General features: G+C 34.8%; 1 protein-coding gene across 5 annotated transcripts in view; it reads left to right on the plus strand.

Moving 5' to 3' along the window:
- Positions 1–21,008, plus strand: part of LOC150092705 (uncharacterized) — a 583,346-nt gene that overhangs the window by 182,802 nt on the left and 379,536 nt on the right. The window contains exon 1 of one of the 5 annotated variants that reach the window (XM_090414337.1): positions 3,471–3,589. The exons of the other annotated variants lie outside the window; for them this stretch is intronic. The gene's annotated coding sequence lies outside the window, so the exon portion shown is untranslated. Of the gene's footprint in view, positions 1–3,470; positions 3,590–21,008 lie in introns of those variants that run through there. 5 annotated transcript variants of the gene reach the window in all.

Consider the following 21,008-nt stretch of genomic DNA (forward strand, 5'->3'; position numbering starts at 1 on the left):
TTCATCGTAGAGGAGAATGGGATTTCATTGAAGTCATTGGTTCCTTGTCCCTAATTCTTAAACAGAAGGCTTTCTGTTTCGTATTAGCTCGAATTCCTCCTTAAACTTTTTACTTGCTCACGTTCTGGTTGAATAGACTTATATAATACTTACGATTATTCCACCTGATCATTTATGACTGCTTGGGCAGACTTAGAACAGTTTTCTGGAAAGTGTGTTGGAAATACAGCTGAAACATGCTGCTGTATAATAATATTTTAAATGAATGTATGTGGTAGCTATGCTGATAGTCGAACGCCTTCTTCCGTCACATTTCTTTTCTTCGCATGCCTTTTATCTTGCATGGAATGATTGCCTTTCTCCTTTCTATCCATTCATCATTTGATCTTTTAACCTTTTTTGCCTTCAGACACCGCAGTGCATGAATATTGATGAGAGGCAGTACATCACCGCTATTGCAAACTGGGATTCAAGAAAGAGATTTAAGATGACGTCCGTCTTTATACTATTCTTGAGCAGTTATGAACTGTCGGTCTCCCTTGGTCGAGGTGAGGAGGTTCTTCACTAGATGAGGACACAAACGGCTACGACTAGTCGTTGAATGAACGATGTGCTGTGAAACAATTATTCTTTCACTTCTTTTTACGTTAGCCGTCGTGTTTATGAGGCTGTAAACAACAGAAACTGACAGTATAAGTTCCTAAAGGAATCTTCGACTTGCACCCTTACTTGTGCTCGCTTGTGAGTTCCTGCTTGTGCATAAAAGGAATGAGCTGAAAGAGCCAGGAAACGCTGCAGATTCGTATCCAGCCGTGGGCATGATAGACAAGATATAACTATAAGGTTGTTTATGGAGGAAAGGATGGAAATTGATATGGACAAATTAAAACAAGAACTCTAGAAAAGCATTTAAATTCCTGTGAACATAGTTTAAAATTCATAACGGTAATATTATTTTTCTAACTTTACTACTAACACTTCGTGATTAGTGTATTCTCTTCCCCCACCCCTCTATCTTATGAAGAAACATCAACGTAGTATTAGAAATCCGTAGAAATCCGTGTCCCTATGTTTGCGTGCTATGTTTGCATGTATCGCATAAGAATAAAAATTGATCACTCACACAAAAATTAATTGAAATAATTGAATTTCAGATACTGCGCAAATGTTAGATAATTCTTGACATGATGTTCAGAGTCTCCCTCGATGAGTCTAATGACTCCTTAGAGTTGCCCGTAATAATAATAATAATAATAACATTTGTATTTCAGACTATAATGTGATTATCCGACTGGTTTGAACCTATCTGTCATCAACTGTATGTTACCATATTTATTTGAGTTCTTCTGATGACATTTTATTGTGTCGCTGACATTCTAAATCATAAAATGATGATACACTCCTTAAAAATTAAACATTTATATATATAAAAAAAAACCTGATTACCATCGTAGCACTAGGTGGATCCCCACCACCACCACTTCACACACTAGAAACGTGGAGTAAAATTAAACTAATGCTGTTGTTTGTTTTAATTTTCATATTTATATATTGTATAAAAGCAAGATTAAAATGCTTTTTTACAAGGTGCACTATTTTATAAATTCGTTTAAGTTCATCACGACCTTCACAGCACCACGTCCGGAATAAAGAACGAAGCAGTAAATAAAGCTATTAAATAGACATGTCGGATAGCATTTAAAATACATTTTTTTTAATTTGTATAGATTATTAATCATTCCAATTTCTTGAAGTGCTATGTTTTGTTATTTATTACTCTTAAAATTTCCAAAACAAAAATATAATAACTCTACTACTAACTGCATTTTATACCATTTCCTAACAAATGACAAAAAAAAAAAACATGAGAGTGTAGACGCATGTGATAAAAAGTGTAATGAATTAAAATCTGAGTTGATTCAGTATTCATATTTTCAGATATCATAATATAAAATATTAGATCAACGCCATTTTTTTTAAAATGAACTATTTAAAAAATATTTCATTTACAAAAGACGTGGATTGTGTGGATTACCCTCCTGTGTGGGGCCTTTGGACTCCTTGGAGATGACATAATAATAATAATAAAGATAATAATTTGATGTAAATTATTAAAATAACTAGTCATTTTGAATTGCATAGTTTTGATTATTAGAAATAAGAAAGTTTAGTTTTGCATTATACAAGAAACTTACAAGATTATCAAATTTGCTTTTGCAACGTTGAATACTAAATAGCGATGATATGCTCGTGTACTCGAGAGATATTGGATTATCAGGTCCGTTTTGCACTGTTGATAGATTTGCAAATGGTTTCTTATGTAATGTTAAACTTACCTTTCTTATTCAGTACATAGATGATAGTGCTTCTGTAGCTCAGCTGTATTGACCATGTCATTGGGTTAGAGAAAAAACGAAGTTCAGTCCTTAGAAGGAATTCCAACTTCGGTCCTTTCAACTGAATGTTTTTATGTAAAGGTGAGTTTAGTCGATTTTTTAAGGAAATGAAAGGATTTTTCATCCACGAAATAGACAAACTGACCGTTGCGTTTCTCTCTTAATTTTATTTTTGTTGTAGAAGGCAAGTAAAATTTACTACATTTTGTAGTTTAATTTCAAATAGTTTTATGAAATAGTATCTATTTTATTTTCATTTGGTTTACTATAACACAGTCAATTGCATACAAACGTGAATTTTAAATTTTCACTAATGAATATTAGTTCGAATTTAAAGTTCTGTTTTTTATCTTATTCCATGCACCATATGTTGTAAAATTACCGTATATTAGTAACGGTTGCATAATCCAGAAACTCTTCTCTAGAGACTAAACATGACATGTTTTCAAATCATTTCAAGCCTCCTCCAATAATCAGTAGTGATGGGTGGTGTCACCCTAAATTTAGAGATGAAATCCAACTATTTAATCACTAGATAGGATAGGAAGTTAACGTTAAACTAATGAACTGCTGGTATCGGCATGCTTTAACGTTAACGTTAAAGCATGCCGATACCAGTAGTTCATTGAATTTTCACATGAATTTTGAATTTTTCAGTGGGTGTTTTATCAGTCGCAATACGTTAAATGAATTACAGAAACTATAGAAGTTCAATTTCTTTGTTAAGTAGTTCATAAAATAATAGTAGAGAAAGTTTCAAATCTCAAAAGTTTCTCGAAGATATTTAGATAAACTCACTTTGATTTTCTGAAGTGGTAAAAGGTTTTTCTTTATCTTGGCAACAGCATAGTTTGGTTCTTGAAACTGTTTCGTAAACATGGCAAGCAACGTTTGCTCCTTTTTGTGTTCTATACCATAAATATAAAACACGCTTTCTAAGAACGTTTCTTTCATTCTGAAACTGTCTTCTATGTTGTCGGGTTAGATGAATACTACGAACATCTGTTAAACTCGTACTTTGTCTTTGGTGTGCACTGGCAAAAGATGTAACCAGATGCTGCAGAATTACTTTTATAGAAAAGTTACTTAATAATATTCGATTTTAAAGAAAAATAGCTACGAACTGTGATGTGGTTCTTACCTTAAAGATGTTTTCACTTGTTTTTCTTTTTTAAAAAAATTCTGAGTGCAAGGTAAGGCATTTTTAAGTTTTATGCATGTGATGATAGTAATGAATTGATAACGATAGTGTTGAATTTATTGGATTCCGTTTGCCGAGTGGATAGGGTACTCGCTCTCCAACAAACAGGCGGTGAGTTTGAATCCAATCTGTGATCAGGGATGCTTTTCAATGCTTAGGTTGGTGATAAATCTTATTTTCCAATGTGAGACTGCCCCCACTTATTGGAGGGGAGAAGTGGCTTGAAAAAAAAATCCAAATTTGATATCTAGAATATTACCCGATAATATAAAAAAAAAAGAAAAAAGAAATAAGAATTACAAAAAAAAAAAAAAAAAAATTACCCCTTAGCCCTTCCACAGTACTAGTGTATAATAAGTTTACATTTCAGGGGAAGGAGTCATAAAAAAAATTAAGGAACTCGAATTGCTGTGAGGAAAAAATCCTGAAATTTCCCATATAAAATTTACTAAACTTAACCTTGTCTAAAAAACATGTAATTTCTTCCCTCCTGGAGAATCGCTTGAATTCAGGTTACTACCCTAAACAAGCAAAGGTTGCGTAAACTTGATATTTTTATAATCTGACTTTAAGTTTTGCAGTTGAAATCTTATTTACCAAATTTGTATAAAATCTAGTGACAGACTGAATTATTCCTCCAGCTCGCCCCCCCCCACACACAAACGCGCGCCGTTTTGCACTTATTCAGTCCTTCAGAAGATGAATTTATAATAATTTTTCATAATACTGAAAGGTATTTTAGCAAAGTATAAAATTTGTAAAGATAAAATCAGCAAAAATTGACAGCTCCTTTCATTGTTCTAGTCATAACGATCAATAGCTATGTTCGTGGTTCATTTTCTTTGGTCCTGTCTGGAAATACTCCCTTCCGCTGATGATACATTGAATAACGGTTCCTCTTCGCTTCGTTTAGCTATGCTTCCTGATATTCGTTTTGTGCGTTTACGCTCTTTAGAGCTCATCGTAGGTGAGTGTAGGTGCTTTCCTAACAATTCTTTCTAATAAAGAGAATATTTACAAAGGAAAATACATATTTTTTCTACTACTGCTTGCATTTTCAACCAAGTATGATCCTGTGAACATCATGTATCGTACACGATGTTCAGTCGTGTGAAAAATTTTGAGGCACCCTTTATGATAATCTCATCACAACAGATTGGAAACCTCTAACACATTGACACTGCACGTATGCTAAGATTAATGTTAATCCAAACCTAGTTCTAGACACCAAACTGACATTTAAAGCCATTTTAGGGCTTCAGTAAACAGGATGCTGTTTAGCGTACGGTCTTATTAAATCAATATCAATCAAATCAATAAATGGGATTGTGTTCTCATATCGAGCGAATAGACATCATCTACCGACTAATGACTTTTCTAAAGAGCTTAAAACTGTTCAAGCACTTTTCTTTGAACGGTTTAAGACAAAGTTCTGCTTGTCACGAGGTGCGTGTGCCACTATTGAAATCAAGTGGACTGAAAAACAACCTCATTATGCAGATTAACATAAGAATTTTCAGCATCTTCGACACATAATCCAGCGTTCTGATTCAAGTTAAGTTGTAACAGGCTTCGGAACTGTCCTTAAACAGGCGTTTATGCTCTTCCATGGACAAGCTTGGCATCATGAAATTAAGTTTGGTATTAATTAATTAATTAATTAGCGTATAACGACCCTGAGCCCCCACACAGATAAGTATTAACTCTTATTAAATCAATATATTGCTATTTATTGAAATGTATTTGTCTGTAAGTTGCATATGTTCCTTGAATGGTTAGTTTGTTTTACGGGACCTAAAACTGAGTTTCCAGGAAAAAAAAAAACCTACCGTCGTATGAGACTAGCTGACTTACCTTCATTTAAAAAGTCGTAATACAGGTTCTTCTCCTCCTAGACAGGATTCGAACCCAGGTCTTTCCAACCTAAGGGTAAGGTCATTACTAATCTGGTGGCAACACTGGCATGATTTGTTGTTGTTGTTGTTGTTGTTGTTGTTGATGATGATGATAATGTTGATGTTATGGATTTTACATTCAAAAATAATACCATCATACAGAAAGGATTTGAAAGAATTCCAACCATGGAGTAGTGCTCCACGGCTGGAGTGGTGCATCGTGCCTTGTCACGAGTCATATGTTTTTAGCCGGTATACGTTGGAGGAATGTGATGCTCCCAAATCAGTGCAGCTGTGTGTCGGGTGAAATGAATGCGAGAAGGGAACTGACGGAGTTTGAAAGAGGTTGTGATACGGTGCCATGTCGTAGGCCTATCTGTTCGACAAATTGAGCCATCCCAATTTGTTGGCAGACACGTTGAATTCTGGAACATGAATCTGCATAAAAACATTCAGACCTTTGGCTCACAAAATGGATTTCTATGGTAAAACAGCCATATGCAAGCCCCACATTACCGGAACCAACATGCAGTGGTGCAAAGAGCATATACGTGGAAAGCAGTGTTATGCGACGAATCACGATACACCCTCTACCGAGCAGAATGACGGGTGTGGGTGTGGCAGATGTTCGGTGAACGTCTCTTAGCAGAGTGCGTAACCCCAAATATTAAAATTGGAGGTGACGGTATGATGGTATGGTCCTTGTTTGGATTGGGACCTCCGTTTGTGGTGTCACAAACATTCATCTCCGAGAGGTATCTGAACATTCTGGGCAATGCAGTGCTTCCTACTTTGTGGCGTTTCTACAGAACTGACTCTCTTTCAGCAAGGCAATGCACTGTGTCATAAGGTTGCTGCTGTAACTGCGTGGTTTGTGGACAATGAACGTCACCACACTTGACTGGCCTCCACAGAGCCCTATCTCAACCCTAGTGAAAATCTGTGGGATGAACTGGAGCGTCGGGTGAAGGCAAGGGTTGTCCACCCCACAACACCACCACCACATGGACTGATTACATGCCTACAGGAAGAATGGTCCAAAATTCCCATTGATCGCTATCGTACGTTTGTGTAAAGTATGTGCCCCGTATGTTTGCTGCAGTCATCACGGCGAAAGGAAGTCCTACATCTTATTAAGGTGGGCGCCAGGGCTGTTTGTTCCTCACACTATGGTGTGCGTTAACTTTTTTCCAAGGAGTGTGCGAGTTCCAATCCTGTCGTGCTCATGGATGTTTGTGATTGTCTTTAGGTGGAGATGAATTCCTTAACCCAATTCGAGACCACTGCTCTACTTATCGAGGACTGAATTGGCTTGAAAAAAGTTCATGTTTGATCTCCTAACATGGAATTTTTGCAGGGTTCCGGACTATGTAAAAAATTAAAAAAATACAAAAAATTATAAAAAGTAAGAATAAATAAAAAGAAAATTCTTAATCACTCCGTGAATGTGCCATAGGTTTATATCAAATTTTTTCGTGGGTGAGAGCAGCATAAAAGTATAATAAACATATAGTTTTTGTATCACTCATATGGATCACTCATTCATTTAGAAATATTTGATATTTTAATATTAGTAATAAATTAATAATTTTTGTACTCAAGTACGTGTAACAAATTGTACCAATTCTGAGCGTTAAAAGGATAGGCTATTTATTTATATATGTTTTCGTTATTTAAAAGAAAAAAGTTACAACAGAAGTTAAAAGTGGCAAAACAAACTTCAGTGACTAAAAATATAAATAAGAGAAAGCAGCTAAATAATGAGCAACCCTCCATTCAAACAAAATTGTTTTACGCATGTTTTATTTAAGACAGTGGCCCACATGTTGTTAATCGAGTTGTGTCTAGTTGTGATCTGTTCATTGAAAGAGAACTATATTTCTAAGAACAGAAACAGCACGTTTCCTCGGACTGTTTACTTGCAATTGGTGGCATGCTTGTTCTCAATGGGTGGTCTTAGAGAATGGCCACCCACCTCAGAGAAAGGTTCGACTTCTTAGAACCGTATTATTATTATTATTATTACACATTTATTTGATTTTTCACACTTTTGTATGACGTTTTACATATCCGAAACCATTTAGAAAATCTTACAAATAATGATCTCGCTCTTCTTTTTAATATTTTGCTTTTTTTTTCGATTTGTCAGTTTTGAAATAAATTATTGCTAAATTCCAAGAATAACTAGAATAAAACCGATCTTGCATTTTTATTGATTCCTATTGTGTAGTTTTTAGATTAGTGCAATTAAACAGACCTCATTTTCTCACTTAAGTGCGCGATTTTATTTTATTATTTTTTTTATTTTATCAGCAAATATTGCAGAACATCGTAATTTGGATATTGCAGTATGTTTAAAATAGTACAGGTAAATGTATATTCTTATTCTAAAATGGATGATGTTCGTTCCTTCATGGTAGGTCTTTCTAATTTGGAAGTGTCCCAGTATTTCTTAAAATTTTGTATTTCTTGGAATTCAAAAAGAATCACATTAATCACAATGTCCTCTCTTATCGCACATTATGTTTTTATATTTTTTTAAAACTTACTTTGCCATCCACAAGAGGATAACAATATTTCACTACCTGAATATAATCGCAGGCTGTTGTTACTCAGCCATACGACAGTTATAAATTTATATTATGGAATGCTAGAAGTTTCTGTGAAGAAATTAGTCTTTTATAATATTATGCATGGTATTTAAATGAAATATTTATGATCTGATGCTCAACATTAACTGGATTCCTAACAGTGGAAAAAAATCCTGCAAATTCACAGTAGCATCTTCTGGTATAGACGCTGAAGTATATATTTCGTCATTTCCACAGAAGCTTTGCAACAGACATTGATATCAGCAGAATTCATTGCTTGTATGACGACCGTAGAGAGGTGGGGCTCATTTGGCTCATTTTGTCCTATATTTGCGTCTTTGCTGTCAACTTTTCCCTTTCTCTTCTCTTTTCTGTTCCCCTCACATCCCCTTTTCTTTCGTTTAAAGCGGAACCAGTTTGTTTCTGGCAAGAGCTCCCGTCGATCGGTTGTCACCTTCTTGGCCATACTAGAGATAAGGGAACAGGTCAAGGACCGGCCCCGCGTCCTAGGGTGTGGCATGTGGTAAATTGTTACAGTTCTTAGGAATTCAGCCATAAACAATAGATAGCCCAGAAATCTAAAGAGGTGGACAGGTTCGACATTATAGAGAGTAATACATTTGATGTCTTTTAGGAGAAGCAGAAAACTTGATATGAGTTTTTTAATTTAATGGCCTGTGTAACGAGAAATTTGATCTTGTTAGCATGAATGACAACAGTGTTACATCGACGAGCTCCTGGATACTTCTACATTAATAGAAACATGCCACTGAAACACACGGTCAGAAAGTCATTCATTTAATACTACAATACTAAAATAGGCTTTAGCAAAGCAATCCCACACTGTCTAAAGATATATTTGGGATAAGTGATAGAATAAATCGTGATGGGATTATCATCTAAATTATTCTTTTGATTGTATATGTCTTAATCAGAAACTTTGAATTTTCACAGAAATTACCATATACTACAAGTTTTGATTAACAAGTTCTAGCTACATTTTTATTACGTTACTTTTTTTTTGGATTTTTCAAGTACTGTGGTTCATTTCGAATGAATGGGGCTCTTCATAGGGCATAGTTCAAAAAGGCTCCAAAATTGCATTTCATTTGAAAATTATTAGACTATTAAAATAGAAAAGAAAAGATAATAAAATAATAATGAAGACATAACTTCCAATTATATAACAAATTCCAATGCCAGGTGCTGCATGATGGATATCTGTCGCAACCCTTTCAAACTGTATCTGGAGTGCAAAAAGAATGTCTGCTGTCTCTTATTATTTATACTGGTGCTAGATCAAGTTCTAGAGCAGAAAGCAATGAAAGATGTCAAAGGAATATCATGGAAAATAAATAAAACTTGGGATATCTAGGCTATGCAGATGATGTATGTCTAATTGCTCACAGACATGCAGATATCCAAGACAAACTAACTTCTTTACTCTGGTAAAGAAGAAGAAACTTCCTATTGGCAAACGTGTGGATACGAAACTTGACAAATCACCTATTTCTTTTGAAAATTCCATTAGTTAAAGCATTGTTTCCCTGTAATGCAGATTTGATATACATGCAAGAAATTCAGAAAAATGTTTTCCTACCTGGATGTCGAGTGGATAGTATATCCACTCTTCACCTGCATCTTCAAATTTCGCCGCAGACATGGATGTTTTGTGAATGTCTTTATGTAGAAGATAACGTTCATAGCCCCATGTAAAGCCTTGCTTATCGGAGGCCTAAAGTGGGTTGAAAGAGTTCCGTGTTCGATTACTAGAAGGAGGGTTTCCGGATTATATACGAATTATAAAAATATATATAAAAAAAATTGGCCACCCACGGTACTCATGTACTATGGGTTTACAACCTTTCATGGGTAGGAGCCAGATTAAAAAATATAAAGAGATATGGAGACCGATTACAAAATGGAAATATGGAACTGATTTATTTCATAACATACAGTTATAAAATTTTCATTTCTGTGAAATTCTTCTGTCCGCGCAGTTTGCCGAGTAGCTATGCGCTTCGTAACCAAATGCCTGGGAAAGGTGTCCTGGGTTCGGTTCCTGTCGCTGACGTGAGGAGCTTAGGCTCTTTTTCAGGCATAGCCAAGTTAGCCGGTCTTGAGCGTGGACTGTAGGGTTTTTCGCCCCAGTTTATCTGGGGTTTTTCATCCCGTAAGCAGGCAACCGGCCTTGAGAACTCAACGCTTCTACCTGGAGGCACAGGACTAACCACCTTATCCTTGTGAACGGTTGCGGTTAAATGAATAGAAAACCCTCAACACCGCAAGGTAAAAGAGGGAAAAAAGAAGAAGTTTCTTTTTCATAATAAACGTAAGGATTTCATATAATCTCTAACCCTGCAAGAATGTCGGACTAGGTTATAATTATTATTTGAGAGTAAAATAAAAAATCGGGAGAGTAGATGAAGTTGTATGTGTGAACAGCATGCAGTTGTTCATCAGTCACGATTTTTTCTTCTTAATTGTTAACTTATATTCGAAAAAAAATTACAGGATGTTGAAAATATTTTTATTATTATTATTTACAGATTATTATTATTATTGCTGAGTATATTCAGACTATTATATGGTATCCGGAGAGTTCATCGAAAAGGCAATTCATCGAGAGACAATTCATCGAAAAGGCAATTCAGCGAATGAACAATTCATTGAACGACAATTCGTCGCAAATGCAATTCATCGAAAAAACAGTTCACCGAAAATTTAAATTTTTCGAAAATGTTATGAGAAAATTGATCCATTTAGAATAAAACCTAAACCGTGAAAGGAGATTACAATGCTACTTTCATAGGGAAATATTATAAAACAATATGGATTTTATAGTCTTTCTTGTCCGATAACTGTTTCATGTCTGTTCATGGGACTGATTTGCCTGTTTCCGGAAGAAAAGCCAAGCCGTATCTATATTATGCCTGTTAACTTACCATTAGCAGAACAGGACTGATAAAAATTATACGTAAATGGGACCAACTACCCAGGTCTTTCTAACTAAACGGCTTCGTTTTTACCGACTGAACTGTGCAGGCTTCATTATTATTATTGTTGCTGGTAGTAATGTGCGACTTCAATACCGCAATTATTATGGGATTAATTTTACTCAGATTCTCTATTTGAAACTTTTACAAGAAAATGTCGAACCTTTTCAGTTTTCAGTTCAGCTATATGCGGGGAGACAATGAAATAATGTGTCCAAATTATGTACTGGATTACAAAACCTCTATGACTTAGTAGAAGTTGTTGGTACAAGAAGCTGTCTGCACGGTTCAGTTTTCGTTCTAAATGGATTACTTTTACCATAACATTATCGAAAATTTAAAATTTTCGGTGAATTGTTTTTAGATGAATTGCATTTTCGACGAATTGTCTTTCGATGAATTGTTCATTCGATGAATTGCCTTTTCGATGAATTATCTTTCGATGAATTCGCTTTTCGATGAATTTTCCTGTAACCCTATTATATATAAACCATTAATCGTTTGTTTTATTTATTAATTGTTTTTGAGCTGTTCCGTACCATCGTTTTTCGTTGATCGGTTGCTGTATGGTGTAGTTATAACTATACAGTTGGCAAATCTAAGTTAAATGTTATGTTTTCTTTGATAATTTTAGTTCATTTAAGTTTAATTAAATTATCATTCTGGGGATTGGTTTAAAATATATAGTCAGATTGCTTGGGATAAATTAGTTATTGGTTACTTATGCCTTATATGGCTCAGTCCATCATGACAGTTTCTTCATAACAGTGACGTTAACCACTGATTTGAAGAACAATAGCTGATTTGTGTCATCTGCCACTTAATGATTTTTTGTCAATTTCTCACGCAGTACTGAAACCCTATCATGCTAACACTGGTAGACTAAGGGAAGATCCAATTCACCTGCTTTAGAGACCGAATAAGTCACTTCTGGCCTCCAATAAAGAAGTCTTACATTGTACAATAAAATCATCTACCACCTAAAGATATCATTAAAGCATCTATCCACAATAGAATTCTAACTTAGAGCCTGTTGATTAGAGAGCGGAGCCATTTAGTCAACCTGGATGCAAATAAGAATTAAGCTATTCTTTATATACTTTAATAGCTAGTTTGATAGCTATTAAATAATAGCTATCAAAATAGCTTCTGGCCTTTAATAGCTTCTGGCCTCCAATAAAGAAGTCTTACATTGTACAATAAAATCATCTACCACCTAAAGATATCATTAAAGCATCTATCCACAATAGAATTCTAACTTAGAGCCTGTTGATTAGAGAGCGGAGCCATTTAGTAAAATCATCTACCACCTAAAGATATCATTAAAGCATCTATCCACAATAGAATTCTAACTTAGAGCCTGTTGATTAGAGAGCGGAGCCATTTAGTCAACCTGGATGCAAATAAGAATTAAGCTATTCTTTATATACTTTAATAGCTAGTTTGATAGCTATTAAATAATAGCTATCAAAATAGCTTCTGGCTTTAATAGCTTCTGGCCTCCAATAAAGAAGTCTTACATTGTACAATAAAATCATCTACCACCTAAAGATATCATTAAAGCATCTATCCACAATAGAATTCTAACTTAGAGCCTGTTGATTAGAGAGCGGAGCCATTTAGTCAACCTGGATGCAAATAAGAATTAAGCTATTCTTTATATACTTTAATAGCTAGTTTGACCAGTAACCTTTATAGTGTATTAATATATTCATCAGCAAGAGAGGAATGTGCTTTCTTGGCATTGTGCTGGTTGGCTACATAATTAAACTAGGATTTTATCACCGTGAGTTAAAGATAGTATGTGTCTATGTGCAGTTTCTTGGTATTTCACATCCTTGAAGATTATCACCGCAATCTGAAATGATTTAAATATTGTACAACACAGAATTATATTGAATAAATACATTGTTTTGTGTATATCAAACCATTAGTTGCTCTGTTTTTATAGGTACGAATCTTGTACTTTTACACTTTAGGTAAATATACAGAATACGTAGTTAAATGTGTTCTAAGAAAGAGAAATAATCCTTAATAACAAATTATCAATAAATGAATAGAGAAGAACTACAATCCCCCTGAACATTTGACTGTGCCTGACAGTTTATTGTAAACGACATTCCTGTATATTGAAAACGTTTTATATATGTTCGTTTCTATATTCGAAAAGCTCCCCCCCCCCCACAAATACAGTCAAATTTGCCACGAATAACCCGCGCATTCAGAGACATTGATAACCAATTTAATGCATATGAAAGTGGTGTTAGTTAGCCAAGATAACTTGGGAAACCATAATAAGTCTATAGAGAAAGAGAGGGGGGGGAAGAAAAAAAAGACTGGTATTTTAATAACTTTTCTGTCGGATCATATTGGTACGTATTATTTATGATATTGTGTGCTCAAGACACCTATTAAACTTATGCATACACTTAAATAAGAATAAATTTATCTCAATGTAATCAGCCTTTCCGATGGATGACCTTAGCTTGAATTCTCTCGGGGTTGTTAAGTTCAACTAAACCAGAACGCCAGAAGCGTCGAGATGACGCAAGATTAAGGAAGGACACCAGCCCTCCGAAATCTTTTCACGTAATTGAAAGTAAGAAAAAAAAAGAAAGAAAGAAACTAGAGTGAGAGAAGTGCCCTTGTTCTGTTTGTCTAGCTGAGAGATGACTTCCCTTTCGTCAATGCGGCTAAAATTAATTTGAACAATATCACAGATATGCATCACTGACTCCGTTCTCTGCCTCTCAAAGTAATCTCCACCCAGCTAGCGAGCGAAAACTTTGGTAACTGGAACGCACCATTGCTCTAAACACGTTGGGACACTATCAGACAACCACAGGTGTGAAGGTCTTTTATTCTCCGCTTATTTGACAGCTGTTGTTTTCCCCTGCTACATTAGCTTCTGGGTGCCCCACTGTGACCCCAGCTAGAGAGGTCACCCAGTCACCATAAATGGTTGTGAATGGAAGTGTCAGTGAGAGATGACTGAGCAAATCATTGTGGTGTCACGCAGCAGAACCAGCGGAGGGCGATGATGGAGAAATCACGCAAGAGAAAAGAACTCAACACATGAATTTTGGGTTTAACAAAAACGTCTATTTGTGACTCGGGATGTGGTGTATACGTCATCTGTTTCTTAATCACATGTTAAAAACATAACACATTAAAGGCATGTTGTCTATCAAAATTGTTTTTGCGAGGATGCAGGTAAACGATTGAAATGTGCTGACGTTACGATTTCTATGTGTTTTTCTTTTAATAAACATGCATTACTAGATGAAAAATTTACTTTAAATGCAGCTGAATAACTGGAATATAATGTATGTATGCATGGAATGTGTATATATCACTTCGAGATTACTAAGGCTGCCCTAAGTTTAGTGGGGGAAAAAAATTAATAATAATAATAATAATACTCGCTACTGGAATGCTCCGCTTAACGCCAGCTTTGGAAGTTAGCGTCTTATGCTATGTAATTTATTGTTTCCTGAATTTATTGCTATTTTTTTTTTAATGAAAGACAGTATAGCAATTATTATTACTGTTTAAAAGGTGATAAAATTACATCTGTTAAACGCGATATCTTTTTCTCTCTCTCTCTCTCTCTCTGATATTCAGGTCTTACGAACCGGATAAAAATGTGAATGAATAATTATTCTACTGATCTCAGCAATAATGAATAATACTGATGTTAAAATGGTGTTTAATATGAATATCTCTGGTGTTTTTTTTTTATATTAATGATTGTTCAGAATAAAATCTGATGCAAAAAAACTATGTTTAATAGCGATTCTTTGGTGTGTGTTTTTTTTGTGTGTGATGTATAGGAATTTTCGAATAAAAACAAATAAATATTGCTAAAATAATCTCATAGACTTCGGTAGAGTGAAATACTCAGTTTGCAAAGAAATATTTCCTGCAGAAACAATCTGTCTTGATGCATATTTTTTCTGAAACTTCTCTTCTAGCTTCGTTGAAAAAATGCTTTCTTGTTCCTCGTTTCCGTCCTATTCAGACGAAAAAAAAAACAGAATTAAGCTAATCAAAAACAATTTTAGCTTCCATTCGAAAAACACTTTTAGACCGAAAGCCTATTGTTTTTGATGCACTAAAATATAGTCTTAAGTGGTTGAAAAACAGAACTTTTTAAATTTAACTCTGTTTCTCTTGAAAATGTTCCAAACAATGAGCTTTTTTCCAAGTCACTTACGTCCTCCAGTATGCAGGGCGATGGTCTCATACCGTGCGATGAAAATTTCATATCCCGCCTAAAAGATTTATTTCGAATCCTTATATCTTGAGAATGTAGAACTTAATACACTGCGATATATAATGTTCGAAAGACAAAACAAGACAAAGCTGAAGCATCGTATATGGCACAAAATACACAAAGTTTTGCAGCATTTTAATCACTGGATGGCGCTCCACAAGGGCTTAAACAGATATATTTAATTTTGATCGATCTGTATATGAGAGCGGTTTTATTCTATTGGTGATAAGATATTATTATTGCTAAAATATATTATACTGAAGGCACATCTTACAGCAAATGATTTTTCTTAGTTTATTTAATTAGAATCTATACGTACCGGAGCCACTGAATTAGAAACATTTATTTAATACCATGTTGGACCTCCTTTAGCCAGAATTACAGCACATATGCGGTTTGACAGATTCCACTAGATGTTGCATTACATCTACGTCTATAGCATACCAGGCGTTCACCAGACAGTCCTTTAATGTGCTCAGATTTGACGGAAGAGGACTTTGCATCCGGATCTGTTTTTCTATAACAATATAGAAAGATATATCTGTAGCAAATATCAGAGGACTTGTTCTGTACCAACAGAACATGCCCCACCATGACACCACCTTGACAGAACTGTGAGTTGTGTTTACATGGCAAGCTGGGTTCATTGCTTCGTGAGACTCCCCCCAAACTTTCTGTCCACCTCGATACAGAACAAGGTGTACTGTGACTCGTCGGAAGACATAGCTTTTTTCCTGTCTTCCAGTGTCCAGTCACGGTGTTCCTGAAACCACTGTACACGAACTTTCTGGTTCTTCGCAGAAATCTGTGGTTTCCGCATAGACATGCAACTGTGAATACCGATCCTCTTCAATACCCTGCCCATAGTTCGGGGAGATATGAGTCGAGAAGCCTCCATTAAATACTTCGGCCAATTGCTGCACACAGGAAGTTTGGCCTTACATATCTTCTCAGACCGATCTCCTTCCTGATAGACTGTCTTAGGAAGGAGATTAGACAAGCGATGTGGGTTATTTTTTGACACTGATTAAACACCCGAGATATATCGCCTTTTTATGTGTTATAGGTCATGTGGCCTTTCGTTTATGAATCATATATATATATATATATATAAAGAAACCAGTCAGTTTTGCTCTTTTCAAAATCGTGGCTGCAGCCATACGGGCCACAACAAGTCTTTTATCGAACTCCCAAAGATCCTTTGTTTTTTTTTTTTCATTGTGATCAACACTGTTGACGATTACTAACTAACAGCATCGTTAAAGAGTTGCCTATAACACGTGACCAAATGTAAGTGATGTTTATGTGCATCTGCATAAACGTTTCTAATTCAGTAGCCGGCATTTGTATATTATTTCTTGTGAATTGTCTGCAGTAGTGAGAGTTATAAAGAAAGTTTGTTGTTTCTTGCAGCGTTTTTTTTGTCATTGTTGAGGTATAATTTCATAGGAAGGATTCAAGTATTGATCCCCCCCCCTAAAAAATTCGAGATATCGCTCTGCATCTCTCTCTCTCTCTCTCTCTCTCTCTCTCTCTCTCTCTCTCTCTCTCTCTCTCTCTCTCTAATATTCTATATTTTGAAACAGAAAAATACATGTCCTCATTAGCATTAGATTTACTACGTTTTTCATATAGTCATTCATCGTTTGTTCCCTTTATTTAACATTCAACCACACGTAATACATGGATTTATTATAAAAACATTGGGGGGGGGGGGGATGAAGGGGATCTATATCTGTACATATGTCCATTGACTTATATTTCTTAATACCGGAAGAGTTCATATTTGGAAATGTGATAATTGCTATCATTTGTGAATAAAATAAGCATTTATCATTACTTAATGTTTCTGTTTATTCAGGTTTCCTCGTTATCATTAATACTGATAGTGGTAGATTTCCCGGATGAACACAAGATCCACTTGCCTAGATCCACATTCTTAATGAAAGCGGATAGAAATAATATAGTATACACAATTTAAGAAATAATAGAATTATGGACTGTCCGTAATTGTGCAAAATACCAAGTATATTTGGATTTATCTCTTTTAGTTGCCCAACGATACTTCAATATTTCATAAATACAAATACAGCGAAGCCATCCAGAATTTGAATTTGTCAGATTGTGTTCCTTGCAAATGGCTCAATGACAAATAAAACTGAGATTTTCGGACAATCGTATACATCTAATCATCGAAATTGAATAAAATCTCCATTCGAACGTGCGCGTGGAGTAATGGATAAAATAATATAAAAGGTATGAATGCAATTTGTGAAACGCTCCTAACAATGTTATATGACAAAATTGCTGCATTAAGAATTCGCACATGTGAAATTCTCTACTGCCTACTGGAATATTTCCATAAGTACAAAATAAATATCAAACTGATGAGAAAATAATGCTTCCCTTGTTAGTTTTAATGCTTCATTGGGTGGATGTTCAGTCTCGTTGACCGAGTGGTTTGCGTATTCACTGTTCAACTAGCAGGCTGCAGGCTGAAATTTTGCCGTGAGGGTGGATATTTGTAAATACCATTAGGCTGGAGATGAATTTCTTCTCCCGGTGTGAAACTATAGCCAGGCTTATTGCAAGCCTGAAGTGGTTTTCACATTTTTCATGTTTGTTCTCTAGAACTGGATTTCCGGATTATGTAAAACACAAAAGTAATAAAATTTAATATTAAAAATATAAATTAAAATACCTTAATCTACGTTTGATGCTAATATTCTGTAGGTTTACAAGTTTACAACTGGATGGGGGTTACATTAAAAAAGTCTGCAAACGATAATTGGAAAAACTGGATTTTATGATTTGTTATTATATATATATATATATGACTCTACCCATGAAATGGTGTAAATAAATGGATAGTGCATTTTTTTCTGTTTTTATTAATTTTTATAATCCGCTCCTGATGCTGTGACAAATCAGTGCGAAAATATCGAACCAGTATCTGTTGTTGCTGAGTATGTTTGCTTTTGCACTTGCGTTCACTTTTTTGGTATGAGAAGAAAGCTATATATTCAAGAGAAAACTTCACTATGGCCAGAGACTTGAACATAGGTAACTAGAAACTGTATCTTTATGTCCTCGGAGATGTGGGAATATAGCACTCACACACCCATTATCAGCAGTCAGGATAGAGTTATTTAAAAGTGACGTCGGGACAGATAAAGCTATGAGGCGAGTATATCTGTCAGTTGCATCTATCAGCCAGTTTGTCTGTTTTGCGAATAGACCCACTGTTCCTAGAAGGAAAAAAAATCCTCCATTTCCATATGAAACCGGCTAACTGAGGTTCGGTTGAAAAGGCCTAGGTAATATTTCTCGCGTCCTTGACGGGATTCTAACTCACGTCTTTACAACCGAAGAGCATGTGTCGTTTTTTCGTATTAGGCAAAAGTGTGCGTGAAATTACCAACTCGGTACTTGAGCACAAAAGCATTAAAGCCTCTGTCATTACCTGCTAAATATTCGTTATTCATAATTTTATTTATTTATTTATTTAATAATAAACACTGAACAATTAAAAAAACCTTCGTTTCAGTTTATTGTATAATTATTTTTTCATATATACACCCGAAATGAAATGTATAGCATAAAAAATATAAACGACTGAATCGAATGTAGCATTCTTTTTAATGACTGTTTAAAAGATTATCAGTTCCTGCAACTTTTTGAACATTTACCCTCAAAATGAATATACGCTTCTCATATTATTTTTTTGTTTGTTTGTTTTAGGAGACTAAATGTAATTTTTTTTTCATAATTCTCTCTCTCTCATAGAAAGTAACAATTATTCATTTTTTAACTGCGTTGCTGAACAGCTGTAACATAAATTGCTGAAGTTTATTCCTCTCTTTCCGCCTGGTCTGAAAATACATCTTTCAAAGGGATAAACCATAGCTCCATAAATGCATGAAATGCATTTACCAGGTAGCATTGGTGCTAAAATCAGAAATATTAAGGTGGCATTCTTTTACTTCTTAATCTTACACCGTTTCTTAGAGCACCAAAAGTCCTTCATCTTTTTTGAGAAGAAATCTGTTAGTGTTTATAAGAACTTGCGTTCAACTGTGTAAGAGTAGTTCTGAGTAATTCTGAAAACAAAAATCAGAACTATTCTTGCATGCTGTGTCATCAAGCCACAGGTGAATTACTAAATTCTGTTAGTAGTTCTGTAGATTTTACTTCTCGGAATGGAGATTTGATCAAATATTTACAGAAGCTGCTTTGACATAAAATATTGGATAGAGATTTATGGATATTTGAACCACTGTTATTATCGTGTTGAACAAAATTTCGCGCTTCAGTTGTAATCACTACTATCTTAAAGGTCTGAAGAACAAATAATTGCATGCTACCCATGCGCGACCGAGCTGTGTGTGTCACAAACAGTCTTAGGTATTCGTTGAGTTTTGTATTTACAAATACTCAGATTGATTATCCATGTTTGTTTAAAGCGTTTTTGAGTTTATAACTTGACAAAGTTATCAGAAGTTCTTTCAAAAAAAAAAAAACATTGAAATTGTACTCCATCATATTTAATAAACAATAAATAAATAAATAAAAACCTCGACTTGCTTTTATGTCCGTAAAGATAATAAGCAGTGTGAATTCAATTCGCGGAAGTGTAACAACTAGCCGACTCTTGATTATAACGTTTACAGTAACATCAGCGATGTGCTAAGCAATACACGCGTGATAATTAGGTTACAGAAAAATTGTGCTGCGCAGCATATTATAAGTGACTTCTACGATAGCACGTCATTTCTGTCGTTGAAAAATAAATATAACTAAAGAGTCTTTGTGCCAAAGGTTAGATACGCTGAGATCCTGCTGTTAGGATTAAACGTTTCTTTTTTTTTTTAATACGCCTTTTAAGCATCAATTAAGGAAGATGGTGGGATCACACCTGCCGATGAACATCATACATCTCTCTTGTATATTTATAGATATGTAAGTTTTTATCAATTAGCTTATAGGATATGCTGTTGTCTTTTGGAATTCGTTTATAAAACGTTTCTAAAGGAAAGAATAAATGAAAATACTAGAAATTCGTAATAAAATTATTTGATATTGTTGGCCCACATTAGGACGGAATGTCCAATAATTAGCATTATGGATATATTTGTTGACACACACACACACACACACACACACACACACACACACACACACACACACACACACACACACATGTAGAAAACATCTAAACATTGAATTTTAGCAATCTGATTCATGCCAACATTAGCCTTACTTATTATGTATTGGGAATAATTTATTTGATATGGAAATTAATGATTAAGTGAGAATATTGCGTGAGGAGTTTCATCATATCGTAAACAACACTCTTGGAATTAACACGAATGCATTGCTGAAAATAGTACGGATTAAGGTTAATGGTGGCTTAGGAATAAAACTAAAACCTTCTCTGATATAAGGAACAAAATTAGTGTTGCATTTTTTGTTTCTTTCTTTTTCTCCTAAGCACTTGCAGTTTAGTTAGTCCTACGTCAACATCAGTAAGGAGACATTTTAAATCTAGCACTGGTTTAGAATCATATGTTGCGTATTATTTGAATGAGCGTTGGATGTGCTGAGCAGTCCATCTTAAACGCAGTGCATAATTTCTTATAAACTAAAATACTTC

This window comes from Typopeltis vanoorti, chromosome 25 (genome assembly GCF_054136105.1).
Source record: "Typopeltis vanoorti isolate ZY-2024b chromosome 25, IOZ_Tvanoo_1.0, whole genome shotgun sequence".
Lineage (NCBI taxonomy): Eukaryota > Metazoa > Arthropoda > Arachnida > Uropygi > Thelyphonidae > Typopeltis > Typopeltis vanoorti.